General features: G+C 47.0%; 1 protein-coding gene across 19 annotated transcripts in view; it reads left to right on the top strand.

Annotated features, from left to right (window-relative positions):
- Positions 1–14538, top strand: part of RARB (retinoic acid receptor beta) — a 1070304-nt gene that overhangs the window by 963994 nt on the left and 91772 nt on the right. The window lies entirely within an intron of this gene.

The following is a 14538-nucleotide window of genomic DNA, read 5'->3' as shown; positions in this document are numbered from 1 at the left end:
CGCAGCTGGCCGACGGGAGCTCTGCTGGGAGCTCTGACTTGGGATGTTTCTTGGCGGCCTGCCCAGTGTCTTTCCTGCCCCTCGCCTTTCCTAACTCTGCCCAGGGTTTACATAGGCTTTTCTGCGTCTTGGGTTTCTACTCCTCAGGGAAGACATCAGGGTTGGATCCATTCGTTTGACTCAAGCCAATCAGTATAACCTGTCCCAGCCACAGTCATTGGTTCATAGCGAACGTGTAACCTAGGCTGGTCCAGTGAGAATGAGTTCAAGACTCATGCTCGTGACCCATAAAAGGAAAAAAATGGTAAATCAGACTTCATCAAAATCAGAAAATGTCTGCTGTTCAAATGACACTGTGAAATTAATGAGAAGCCAAGCCACAGACGAGGAGAAAATACTCACAAACCACATATCTGCTAAGGACTTATATGTAGGATATGGAAAACCTCTGAAAATTCAATGATCAGGAAGGAAATAACCCAATTAAAAAACCAAAACTAAACTAAAATTCAAAATTGCCAAGATTATGAAAGACAGACAGACTGAGACATTACAGCTAAGTGCAAGGCATGATCCTGGTGACCCTGCAGTGGAGGAAAGCTACCTATAAAGGGCATTATTGGGACAGTTACTGAAATTCGAATATAGGTTGTCAATTAGAATATCACGTTGAATCAACTTTGCATGTCCTGACTTTGATCACTGTGCTATCGTTACATAAGAGAATGTTCTTATTCTTGATATGTGCCGCCTACTCTCCATGGTCCAAAAGGGCTGTGTGTGTGTGTGTGTGTGTGTGTGTGTGTGTGTGTGTGTGTGGAGAGAGGGAGAGAGAGAATGAAAGAGAGGAAGAAAATGTGGCAGGATATTAAGACTTGTGAATCTGAGTGAAGGGATACACAGTGAAGGAGTTCCTTGAACTATTCTTGCAACTTTTGAGCAAATTTGAAATTGTATCAAAACAAAATGACTAAAACAAAAGACTCATGCTTAGAATATTGGGGCAGAAGTGTCCTGCCTTCTGATGCATGTGAACAAGGAGACGCAAGTGTTCTCCAGCCCCAAGGGAGGTCGGCTATAGGACAGGGCAGGCTCTGTGGATGGAAGAATGGAAAGACAGACAGAACTCGGGCCCTGACCGGCATCCCTGAGTTGCCGAACCCACCACCCCTGGCACCTCTGCCTCCGGATGGTTTGCTTCTCTCTGCCAAGGACTCATGAAGGCAGTTGAGGCTGGGGTCTTATTCATAATTAAGGTCCCGATGAGCAAGCCTGGAGTCACCAGACAGGGATGCATGCTGGGTATGCCGTCCCTTCTGGGAGGGTCACCTCCTCCAGGTGGTTCTGTTGCCCGCATCTCAGCCAGGTCCTTTGATCCCCTCCAAACTTTAGAGCTATTGAATGACTCTTTCCTTCCAGATTGAGTTGGTGTAGTACATTCTTGGTTATCAAAGTACTCATAGCTTTGGGACTTTGAAATGGTAAATATTCATGGCGTGTGAAAAAGCATGATACCTAACTGTATGGTCTTAATTACATAAACATGGATGCTGAGTTGTGTAAATACAGAAACGAGACCTAGAAGGACACATCAAATGGTAAACTGCTCGGGATTACGGATGACTTTGTTTTTTGCTTCTTGTGTTTTTTGGTTTCCTATTATGCACATGTTAACTTTTAAGAAATAAATGTTATTTTAAAAACCTTTTTAAAAAAATCCATGAATGTGAAGCTTTGAAGCTAATCTTTCCTTAGCTCAGTCCCCAAACCCTGGCACTAATGAGAAAAGCATGATATTGCCTTGAAGTAGGCAAATTATTTATATGTGTAAGCGAGACTCACAGGATTTTCCCCCTAACTCCCCATTTTTGGTCTGACGTTCTGTAGATGTGGATGTTACACTGCAGTTCTGTGGGAGAATTTCAGTTCAGGCTAAAATTATAAATGAGTAAGCCAGATGTGGACTCGGGGTAAATCAGTACTTTTGCATTTATTTTGCGTGGGCTGGAGACCCATTTCCTGCTTACATTACTTAAAACCCATATCCTGCTTCTCTGTAAAAACTGGAAGGTTGGTTGCCAATTAAAAAAAATAATGTTTACACCCACAGGAGAACTCTAGTTTCAACCCTCAAGGAACTTGTCACCTTAATTAGATTTAAAAATATAGAAATGGGAAGAAAATGGGATCATTATGCCCAAGTAAACAAAAATAAATATATTTTCTTCAGAAGGAAATTGAAGGGGAAGAAATATCCACTTGGAGTACAGTGACCGAGAGTCTAATAGAACATTTTAAAAGTTGAAACAGAAGGAAGCAGGAAGATTTGAGAATCACTAATCAATTATACCACAGTGCCCACCACTGAAACAAACCCAGGAGTAACAGAGACTCATAGGACGGTGGAGCATATGAGAATCACTCATCAATTATACCACAGTACCCCCCACTGAAACAAACCCAGGAGTAACAGAGACTCATAGGACAGTGCAGCTGAAAACAGATCTTAGAGACTGATTTTCACTCACCTCTCTCCTTTGACATACGAGTACACCAGGACCCAGAAGGTGAAACGCTCTTCCCAGCAAATCCCCAACTGGCTAAAGACAGAACCAAGCTTACAGTTCACATCTGCCACCTCTGCTCGCCATGCTTCCTTTGCAGCACCAAGATTAGCAAGGTTTGCGTTCCATTGGGGCCAGAGGTCATGTCACTTCACGAGTATGTATCAGAACCCTTTGGACGCAAGGGACAGAGAACCCAGCTCCAACCTGACAAAAGCTAAAAAATCAACACATGTCACTGGATGACACGACTGGATCCAAAGGCTCACGTTTGTTTTGGGGGCATTCTCATCGTTCCTCTTCATTTCTCAGAGCTGGTTTGTTGTTGGTTTTTTTTTGCTGTGTTGGTTTTGTTTCTGGGAAGATTTTCCAAATGGCTAATAAAGATGGCCAACCAATAGCCTACCCGGCAGAAAGAGAGAGCCTCAGATCCTCTGTGAATGCAGGACTTTGGGGTGTTGGGGGCTGAATATGGTGATTGGCTAGTTTGGGATCGTGTGCCCAGCTCCGGACCCACCCAAACCACAAGAGCCAAGGGTGTGGAAGAAGTGTTTCTCGGTGGGAAACCAGAAAGTCAGGAGACAGAAACAACTTCACGTTCCCCACGAAATATCGTCTCACAGCGCTGTTCCCAGTACGTTCTTATTCTTTATGCTGCGGGGGAAAAGAAAGAAAGAAACCTGAGAATCATCCCATGGTAGCCGCTAACATAGACGCGGTGTTTTCTATGGGCCAGGCACTGCATTAACCTCTTGTAATACTTCATACCATTTGATCCTCATAGCAACCCTGTAAGGTAGGTTAGTTATAATTCCTCTCTCCCTCCTTTCCAGCAAGATGTGGAAGCTGAGGCACAGAGAGGTTAACTTACTCAAGGTAACACGGTTGGTAAGGTGCAGCCCTGGGATCTGGGCCCAGGGAGCAACATATACCGCATGCCGTAAAAAGCAGCCTTGAAAACTCTGGGGTTTATTGCCAGTGGTTAGTAAAACAATAATTACACTCCTTGCTACGTATTAGAGATGTACGCCCTGGAAAATCATGTGCAAATTTAATTTTCATAGATCACATTTGATTTTAAAAGTATAAGGCGTTGTACTGGTAAAAGAAATCCTTTATTGTGTGTCCCGTCAGCAAAGCATGATTATTTCTTCATTTTTCTGTTCTGTAGATGCTGGTGGGTATGCCTTATATTTTCCAAGGGCTTTGTACAGTAGGGGAACCTTTTTTGTGGAGGAGTAGCTCTTTGTCAGACCATGGGATTTGAAAGCGGTAACAGTAAGGGGAAAAAAATCGATTTTCAGCTGCATTCTAAAAGCAGTACAAAAATTTATGAAGAACTTGGGGAGGAAGCAAAGGAAGTAACACGACTCCCAAGTTGAGTGATGAGCTTCTGCTGGCGGGTGGGAGGCTTGTAACCGTGTCAGGCAAGGCAAGTGTGTAGCAAAGCCCTGAAGTAGGAACAAGGAAAAAAGGTTCAACAGTAAATGAAGACACAAAATTGGGGCTCGTCAATGAGCTATGCAGACAAGCCTGTGTCCGTGATGGGGAGGGAGCCAGCGGAGACCACGCTGCTTGGAGACCACAGGAGCTGGCCACACGCATTTGAGTCACTTATGGAAATCCCAGCGATCGCTCAAGTCTTTCAGCCAGCGATCCTCAGACTTTTAAAAAAGGGTCCAATAGAAAATGTTTCGGCTTCGTGGGCCGTATGATGTCTGTCTCGGTTCCTTAACTCTGCCGTGGTAGCACGAACGCAGCAGTAGAAAATACGTGGACAAAGGGGATCTGCCTGTGAGCCGGCACATCTTTATTTACAAAAGCAGGTGTAGGGCTGGGTTTGGCCTGAGGCTTGCAGGGGCGCCCCCAGTGGTGACCTCACCCCCAGCTCGCCCCCGCCCACCGTCCCCTGCTTTCCTCCGACGGACCGTCACCCAGCTTCCAGCTGCCCTGGAGCCTGAGGACCCGTGAGCCTCACACCTGCACGCTCCGGCAAAGGCTGTTCCCTGGGGTTGGGTTTCCACTCGTTTGTCCGAGGAACTGCAGGAGTTTGCTGAGATGCCATTTGCTCTTGGAAGCCGCCCCCGGACCCCACCCCACACTCCCGGCAGAATTATGCACTCTTCCCCCTGCGCTCCCGCGGGGCTCTGGACATACGTCCAGGAACCACAAGCTTATAGCGCGAGGCTCCCTGGCTTGATTATAAACTCCTGAACGGCAAGCGTCCTGTCTTCCTCACCTTGTAGGCCGATAAGCTAGCACAATGCTTTCCTCAGCGAAGTCAGAGTGGCCAAGTGGTTTACTTATTTATTTATTTTTTATTGGAGAATGATTGATTTACCATGTTGTGTGAGTTTCAGGTGTACAGCAAAGTGACTCAGTTATACATACACACATGTCCACTCTTTTTAAGACTCTTTTCCCATATGGGCCATTACAGAGCGGAGTGTTGGTTCCCTGTGCTCTACAGCAGATCCTTATTAGTTATCTATTTTATATATAATAGTGTGTATATGTCAGTCCCAGTCTCTCAATTTATCCCTCCCCCGACGCTTACCCCGCCCCCCCGTAACCATAAGTTTATTTTCTACATCTGTCACTCTGTTTCTGTTATGTAAATAAGTTCATTTGTACCGTTGTTTAGATTCCACATATAAGGGACGGGTGGTATTTGTCTTTCTCTGTCTGACTGACTTCACTCAGTGTGATAATCTCTAGGTCCTTCCATGTCACTGCAAATGGCATTATTTCATTCTTTTTTATGGTTGAGTAATATTTCGGTGTATATATGTACCACATCTTCTTTATCCATTCCTCTGTGGATGGACATTTAGGTTGCTTCCACGTCTTGGCTATTGTAAACAGTGCTGCAGTGAACATTGGGGTGCGTGTATATTTTCGAATTATAGTTTTGTCCGAGTATATGCCCAGCAGGGGGATTGCTGGATCATATGGTAGCTCTATTTTCAGTTTTTTAAGGAACATGCATACTGCTCTTCATAGTGGCTGCACCAATTTACATTCCCGCCAACAGATTACGAGGGTTCCCTTTTCTCCACACCCTCTCCAGCATTTACTGTTTGTAGACTTTTTGATGGTGGCCATTCTGACCGGTGGGAGGTGAGATACCTCATTGTAGTTTTGATTTGTATTTCTCTAATACTTAGCGATGTGGCTGTATTAAGAGATGACCAAACCCAGCATCTCCCTAGCTTTCCATCGTGAAAAGTTGTCAGTCACAGAGCCTTTCTGGGTATAAGCTATTCAGCTGTCACTCACTCACTTCTCTGCTCCGGGCTCAGAACAAGTTATGCACCTTCTCTGGGGCTGTGTTTTCTACCTGGATGCGAGGAGCATTACTGTTGACTGACAGCCTGGGTGTGATGTGAGAACTGATGCTTTTCATCCTGTTTAGACAACACTGTTTCGTCAGTCAGCTGCCTCTTGCCAGTTGCCTCTCCTGGAAGACGTCAGATCTTCTAGTGTGTTTGCTGGGCAGACTGTTCAGCTGAGCAGGCATCCTGTGTGACTGTGCACGAAAGGCCCAGTGAAGGTGGAGAGGCTGAGATGGACAAGGGGTGGCCGTGGGATTGCGGCTCCCTTTTGCCAAACCTTGGTGATAACGACCAAGGTTCTTGGCCTCCTCAGTCAGTAGAAATTTACTAGAGGCCAGACAAGAAATCCAGGCAAGGCTTTATTGGGGCCCCTGCTGCAGCAGAGGGGAGCGAGAACAAGTAACAGGTTCCCTCGCTCACTTGCCCCCTGAGTGGGGGGCGAGCTGGTTCCTTATATGGGGTGAGGGTAGGGGTGGGGCCAGAGGTGTGGCTTAGGTGGTCTGCCCGCCCCTTTGCTGGTGCTGAGTGCACGGGACATGCGCAGTGCCCTGCTTTCGCTCCAGGTTCTTCAGAAGTGGCAGCTGGGTTTTGGGTCTTTTTGTATCTTGTGCATAATTTTGTCCCAGCTGTGCATGCACACAGCTATTTTTAGTCCCGTATAGTTTCTTTGTATTTTGTTGCTGGAGCAGAGTTTGTCCAGGTGCAAGCACTGCAGCCAAGGGTCCCAGGTCCCAGGTCCCAGCCTGTCTCATTGTCAGTGAAGTTGCTCACCGACAAAAGGCAGAGGTGCAGGAACAGGCTGGACTTGGGGGAGGAGAGTAGGATATGAGAACTAGCCTGAACGAAGGCTCGTGAGCTGTGATGAAGGGGGAATTGTGGTCCCTGGTGCCTTTAATATATGCCGGGTTCCCTGAGCCTCTGGCCTTCAGGTTGGGCGCCCTCCACCAGTGTCTGTAACAAAAGATGTTAGGGAAGGTACTGAGGCTGTCACCCCCTTCTATTTCTTCTTTCCTTTTTCAAAATCTCTGGCTTTTAATTTACAAAGGACCCTCTTTACATTCTCTTTGAGCTTATATTTATGTAATCCGTGCCTTTGAGTGGTAGGCAAAACACGTCTTTTGATTTTGTGTGAGAATGCTGTTCGGTGTTTATTTCACAGCATTTTTTTTTACTATGACAGTTTCATAAGTGTTTTTGTAGAATAGAGCAATTGAATAATCTCTGAATTCAAGAGTCCCTAAGCACTCATTGACAACTTCTCATTTGGGGCATATTGAGCTTAAAAACGGCTTTTTATAAAGTCTCTAAATTCCGATTTATACTTTAGATGTGAACGTCCCCATGGGTGGGTTGGATGCCATAAATGTGCTTTGTGCGGACACTTGGATACTTCCACGAGAGGCTTTTGTTGTTCTCTGTTTCTCTCATTTCCCCTTTAGTGTTAAACTTACATTAAAACAAACCTTTTGGATTAAAGGCACTTAACCTCAGTTAAAATCACTTTTCTTGGTGCACAAATTATATTGATGTGCTCGTTGGTTCCATGGCTGGATCTTCCTGGCTTAATAACGAGGAGATTCATATTGTCGGTTGCCTTGTGTACTTGGAAAATTACATAAACATCATCATCAGGTCACGTAATGTCTTTCTAATTTCAGTTTATTTCTTCATTTGTTCCCATGTCGTAGCCCATTACTGTGTTTGTGAGGCCCACTGTGATCATTTTGCTCTGTTCAGCAGAGATGCAGCGTTAACCCTGCCTTCTCCCCGCCACACACAAATCCCCAAAAGCCCCTCCCCCCAGCCCCGAATTAAATGAAAGACTAGAAACTTTATATTTTTATACTTAAAAACGTCATGGAAGCTGGAAAATAAAAATCTGCTGCCCCATTCCACTGACCACATGTTCATGTTTTCCCACATGTGTCCAAGAGATTAAAAAAAAAAAACCCACCACCAACAGACTGCCTTTGGGCACCTGCAGGCGGTGATGTCCGCGCCGCCGCGGGGCTTGCAGCCCCTTAGCACTCAGGCTGCAAAAGAAGTATTCAGATTCCTGCAGCTTTACGAACACATCATCTCCCCACAGCCTGGAAGGGGCACGCTGGGCACGTTCTCACCTTAGAAGAAGGAGACGTTTCCATTACGCAGCAGGACAGAGCAGAGGAAGGAACAAAGGGCTTTGAAGGGAGCCTGAGCTGGGTTCGAATCCGGCCCTGCTCTCGAGCTGTCTCGTCTTGGGCAGGACGCGTGCTTTTGCTGCAGGGCCCGAGCTGAGCCCCAGCGTGGGCAGCCGTGCTGGCGGGTTTCGTGCCTCGGACCCTTCCTGGCACGTGGTTGGTTCTACATAAAGGACACCTGTTCTCTTGGGTTCTTCCTCTGCTGCTGACACAGGCTCTGTTCTCTGCTGTCGCTGTCACAGCTGGTTGTTATTTTAATAACCACCGCCTTGGTCCTCCTTCAGGAGGCAAGTGAAGGGCGGAGGCTCTGTTCGTGTTGAATTGTTTATGATGCTGCGGTTTAGATGTATGGCCCCGAATATTATGTCACAGCATTCAGAAGAAAGCTTGCAGACATAGTTTCCAAAATAAATATCCCCCTTCCTTGGCTACTGTAAACTTCGAGGCAGGCGGCTCATCTGCCCGGAGATGCTGGGACATGTAATCAGAGAACGGGACAGGATCCTGGCGTCATGGAACCCTACTCCATGGGGAAAGCTGAACTAGGGTGTTGGAAAGGATGCTTTCCTGCATCGTCAGCTCAAGGTGAGGCCTTGCGGTCTCTCGGGAGGTGCCGAACCCAAGCCAAATTTCCCCGACGCAAAGCCCCCTCCCTCCCAGCATCCTCCTTGTTTTGCCCACGTGGCACCTTCCATCTCTCTGCATTATTTTTTTTAAGATTTTTTTGATGTGGACCATTTTTAAAGTCTTCTTTGAATTTGTGACAATATTGCTTCTGTTTTAGGTTTGGGGATTTTGGCCGCCGCGAGGCGTGAGGGTTCTTAGCTCCCCGATCAGGGATCAAACCCGCACCCCCTGCATTGGAAGGCGAAGTCTTAACCACTGGACCGCCGGGGAAGTCCCTCTCCAAATCCTCTGTTTGGGACTCTGTGGCCTGCCTTTCCCCTGGATCCATCATCTCCTTTCTTCCAACCAAATCTCATCACCTTTCGGCCTCTACCGCGGCACTGCCTTTGCCGTCAGCCATGTGCGTGATACGAGCACAAAGCGCTTTACCCACAGCAGGGTCTCCCAAGACTTAGGGTCATCCCACGTGCTGGGTGGGGCAGGAATAGTATTCTGATCCTCCGTGTTCCTGAGATTCAGAGAGGCTGATCCCTGCCTAAGTCACGGCGCTGGCTTCAGCCCACGGGCCCAGTTCCAGCCCCTGGATCTTTTCAAGCTTCACTTCGCTTCTCTAACAGTAAAGTTCTCATGTACATTTAATGTTACAAAGTTTTCTGTATCTTCACCCATCTCTGTTCCCAAGGCACATATTCTATCGTTTACATATATGATTTGATTTGATGTATGTACTAGTTTAATACAGTATTTCCCCTAGTGTAAACTCTGCCCACAGTGATGTGAAACATAATTTAGGGAGTGCTGAATAATATCAAATCATACGGTGGTAAAGTTATTCCCTTTTCAGTCAATATTCATTCAGTCTTTTTATTGCCAGGGAGAAAATCCGAGTTTGTTGCTGGTACCCCCTTAATGAACACCTCATGAACCTTTGCTCCCCACTGTTTTTAATAGAGAGGACAGGCAACTGTCCCTCGTGAGAAGTTGTATTTATTTCAGAGGTGTGCAAACTTTCTGAAGTGTCCAGATAGGACACATTTTAGGCTCTGCAGACCACTGGGTATTAGTTGCCTCAATTGCAGCGTGGAAGTTTTATGAAGGAGCGTGGCTTTGTTCCAGTAAAACTTTATTTAGTGAAACTTTATTTACAAACAGAGACAGTTGACCTGAAAATGCTGTCTGTGTTTTACTCTTACCTCCTATTTATGGCCAATGCTACTAGTTTCCCCCGTGTAGCGGTAAAATCAAGTTCTCTAAAATTTATCTAACCAAAAAAGTAATTTAGGCAGAAATCATCAGAGGGTACTGGCCTGTGAGCATGTGAAAACCGTGAAGGTAGGTGTGGACTGAAGTTGGAGAAACGGTGGCTTTCTGTGTCAGCTGGTCGAGTGTTCTTGCACCTCGACAGGAACAGAACAGCATCCGGGCAGCTTTAGCCCCTCCAGGGCCCTGGGCCTTGCTAGTTGGTCTGGATCCCCCTGACCTGCCTCTGTCCTGCCCTCTCCCCACCCCGAGCTGCCCACCCCCTGAGTGGAGGGTATGGGCCCTGCTTTGCTTGCATCCTTGGGTTCGTCCTGTCCTGGTGCAAGGAGGGGGTCGGTAATGGGTGGATCCGCGGCGGTGGGATTTCAAGCATCCAGACACCTGGAGCGGCAGCGGGAGACGCCAGGGAGGCCGCCAGGGCAGTTTACTCGCGTCCCTGCCTCTGAAGAGCAGCATCGTGGCGGGAGAACTGACCCGAGGGGCAGCTGCGGTTCAGGCCTCAGCCCAGCCCTTGCTTAGCTCTGTGCCATCTCGGGCAGGTTATCTCACATCTCTGTGCCTGCGCTTCCCGGTCTGTAACACAGAGACAATCGTAGTACCTCCCTCAGATGGCTACTGTGAGGACAAACGGATTAATCTGTGGCCAGGACTAAAGACATTCCTCAGCTAAGTGTTGGCCCTTGGTACTCGCACCCTGCTACGGTAATGACCCAGCCCGGCCCCCGGAGAGCAGCCCGTGTGATCATCAGTATGGCCCTCAGTGTCTGTACAGGACAGCTGACACACCTCCCAGCCCAGCGGTTCATTTACTCAGAGCAAGGGGCACCCTTCCATGCGACATCTGTCCTTGCCGCTCAGAGCCAGCCCCCTTAAAGCAGAGCGCTGGCACTGAGCCCGGTGATCCTGTGCCAGGAGCCACGGCCCTTCGCCACCTGCAGAATCAGCTCCCTGTGAATCGGCGTGGGCGACTCCGTACACACAGCCACTCAGCCTGCCCGCCCGCCCCGTGCTGGCCTCTTGTCCTGCTCCCCAAGGACCCCCACGTGAGCTGCCTCGGGCGGTACTGTCCCCGCCTTCCTCCCGCTCTGTGCTAGCCCACCTCCCTCCTGAGTGTGCCCGTACGCTCCTCCAACAGCAGGGGCAGGTGGGGGCATTCTCACCTCCCCACAGTGTGACATGCTGGCGGCACCTCTGTTGGGTGACTTTCAATGTCAAACTTGTTTTGAGTTCAGGAGGTAGGTATGTGTGTGTGTGTGTGTGTGTTTGTGTGAGAGAGAGAGAGAGAGAGGGAAGGAAAGAGAGAACAACAGGTGTTCCCTACACGGGCTGGGAGCATCCTGAGGACAGGCACAGAGTCTTACTTGGGTCCTCAACTTAATGCCTTGTATTTAATAGCTAGTTCTGGAATGGATTAGAAGCAAAGGGTACTTGAGAAGTGGAGATTCTGAATCAGGAACTTTGATCTTCCCAAGAGCTAGAGAATTTGAATCAATATACAGGTATATTGAGCCTGGTTTCCCTTTTTCTTTTGCCCCCTCCCCTAATTCGCACCCCATAAATACTAGCCTACTGGCCCTTTCATGACACGAAGTCTTGATATCGTATGTTCTGCGGTGGATGCAACCAGATAGAGCTTGTAAATAGGTCCTAACAGAGAAGATTTGCTTTCTCTCAAAACTGTACACACCTAGACACCATATTTCATCCAATCTATAATTTGTTAAGGTGCACTATAATGTTATGTACCGCTAAAAGGAAAATAGCGCTAATTAAACTAAGACACAGCAAAGATTGTAAGACAGGTGGCAATTTCAGAGAGAGAGAGAAAGAGAGGGAGAAACCAGATCTCAGCCCTGTAAGAAAAGGAAGCGTCTCACATTCTAGGCTGGAAATACCCTATGTTTTCATCTGGAGCTATTTTTCATTCTGCTTTAAATAGATATTGATGGTGAAACCTCAGTGCCCAAAGACAATCCCCAGCACGGAGAGCTGGCTGAGTGAGTACGCAAGTCCTTCTAAAATAGCCAGCAGAGAGCCCTTTGTTTGGAAACAAATGTCTCTGTGAAAATAGCAACCCGAGATTCGCCTGCAGCCCCTGCGTTCTGGGTGATGAGCGTGGCCCTTTAAGTGTCCTCTCCCCGTGACAGCAATTCTCTGGAGGGTGGCCATCTAAATTGCTCCATAAATCCACGCACACAGTTCAGTCTGGAATTTGCTCTTCCTGGAGTGGGACTGAGCACTTCAACCAGTCTGCCATCGCAGAGTATGAACTATCACAATTAGGTTACTTCTCCCTTTAATACTGGAAAACAAAGAGTCGCTGTGATCTGATTGACCGGATTGATAGAGACAGGTGTCTTTTTAGTGCCGGCACGGAGGAGAGAGCGCTCTGTTTCCTCAGAGAAGGGATGTCTTTGCCCCAGATTCACACTTGACTGTTCTAACACTTCACTTCACCAATATAATGTACCTCCGTGATTAAAAAAAAAATTCTGATTGTTTTATTTTCAAAGTGATTTTAGGACAGAAATGTCCTGTTTTGATGTTGGAGGATGCAAGTCCCGCCTTTTTCTTGGCTTGTTTCTTTTGGAGGTGTTCAACAACATAGTGGGGTCAGACTTACAAACAGTATTTTGATTCAGCAACATAGTTTAAATCTTAAAATAGAACAGAGGAATTTCACTGGTGTTTCAAAATAGACACACTCAGGAGGCAGTCATGATACAGTGCTTCCAAAGGAAAAGATAAAAGTTGCTTCTAGGACTTCCCTGGTGGCACAGTGATTAAGAGTCCGCCTACCAATGCAGGGGACATGGGTTCAAGCCCTGGCCCGGGAAGATCCCACATGCCGCAGAGCAACTAAGCCTGTGCGCCACAACTACTGAGCCTGTGATCTAGAACCCGTGAGCCATAACTACTGAGCCTGCGAGCCACAACTACTGAGCCCGTGAGCCACAACTACTGAAGCCCACACACCTAGAAACTGTGCTCCGCAACAAGAGAAGCCACCGCAATGAGAAGCCCGCGCACCGCAATGAAGAGTAGCCCCCGCTCACCGCAACTAGAGAAAACCCGCCCGTGGCAATGAAGACGCAACACAGCCAAAAATAAATAACTAAATAAATCTTTTTTAAAAAGTTGCTTCTAGTAAACACTGTCAACTCTGGGATTTAATGAGGACAGGCAGAGAATCAAGTGCAAACTGTCGTGCTTGAAGGATTCCCACTTTGTGTCCTGGAAGTGGGGGGACAAAGCACCGGAGCAACTTTGAATGGAAACTTAGCTGTGGCACCCTTGGACTTTGAGCGTTCAGAGATGTGAAGATACGCAGCTCCGAGTGTACTCCTGCCCCCGGGAAGGGGGCATCAGGACCTCCTCCTGTCTCCTGGGCCTGAGGCAGCACTTGGAGAGGGCCTTACCCATGTCCCCAGGTTGATGACGGGATCCGGGGCTACAGAACGCAAACCCCAGTGTGTTTTTGCAAATAGTGCCTTTTTTGTGGCTCTGTGTTCCCGAATAATAGAATTTTATGTCCATCAAATAGAAGAGCGGTGCTTTACTCGACCAGGAAGGCTTGCACTCCACCGTTCATTGCAGCACTTGCAGCACCGTTCACTGCAGCATAGCCAAGACATGGAAGCAACTTAAATATCCATCGACAGATGAATGGATAAAGAAGATGTGGTACGTATATACAGTGGAATCAGCCATTCAAAAGAATGAAATAATGCCATTTGCAGCAACATGAACGGACCTAGAGATTGTCATACTGAGTGAAGTAAGCTGGACAGAGAAAGACAAATATCATATATCGGATATATGTGGAATGTAAAAAATGGTACACATGAACTTATTTACATAACAGAAGCAGAGTGACAGATGTAGAAAATAAACTTATGGCTACTGGGGGGTAAGAGTGGGGGAGGGATAAATTGGGAGATTGGGACTGACATATATATATCACTATATATAAAATAGATAACTAACAAGGACTTACTGTATAGCACAGGGAACTCTACTCAATACTCTGTAATGACCTATATGGGAAAAGAATCTAAAAAAAAGAGTGGATATATGTGTATGTGTAACTGAGTCACTTTGCTGTACACCTGAAATGAACACAACATTGTAAATCAACTATACTCCAATAGTAATAATAAAAATAAATAAATAAAAAGGATTAACAATACCAAGCATTGGCGAGATGTGAAGCAGCTGAACTCTCATACGGGGCTGGTGGAAGTCAAAGTCAAGCCAAAGTTTGGAAAACTGTTTGTCAGTATCTGCTAGTGGTAAACATTACCGGTGTGACCCAGGGATCCCACTCCTGGGAAGAGCCTCAGGAGAAGTGAGTGCGTGGCCTCCCAAAATACACATACGAATGTTCACAGCGGCTTCATACATGAGAGCCCCAAGCTGGAAGCAGCCCCTGTGTTCATCAGCAGTAGGATGTGTAAACAAATTGGGACCTATTCAAATGATGGAAGACGCATAGCAATAAAAAAAGGAACTAATGACTCGTAAGTGAGACAGTATGGGTGAATCTCACAGACACCATGTTGAATAAAAGGA

Source organism: Stenella coeruleoalba (genome assembly GCF_951394435.1).
Source record: "Stenella coeruleoalba genome assembly, chromosome: 5".
Taxonomy (NCBI): domain Eukaryota; kingdom Metazoa; phylum Chordata; class Mammalia; order Artiodactyla; family Delphinidae; genus Stenella; species Stenella coeruleoalba.
This window is presented reverse-complemented; position numbering and strand designations above follow the sequence as displayed.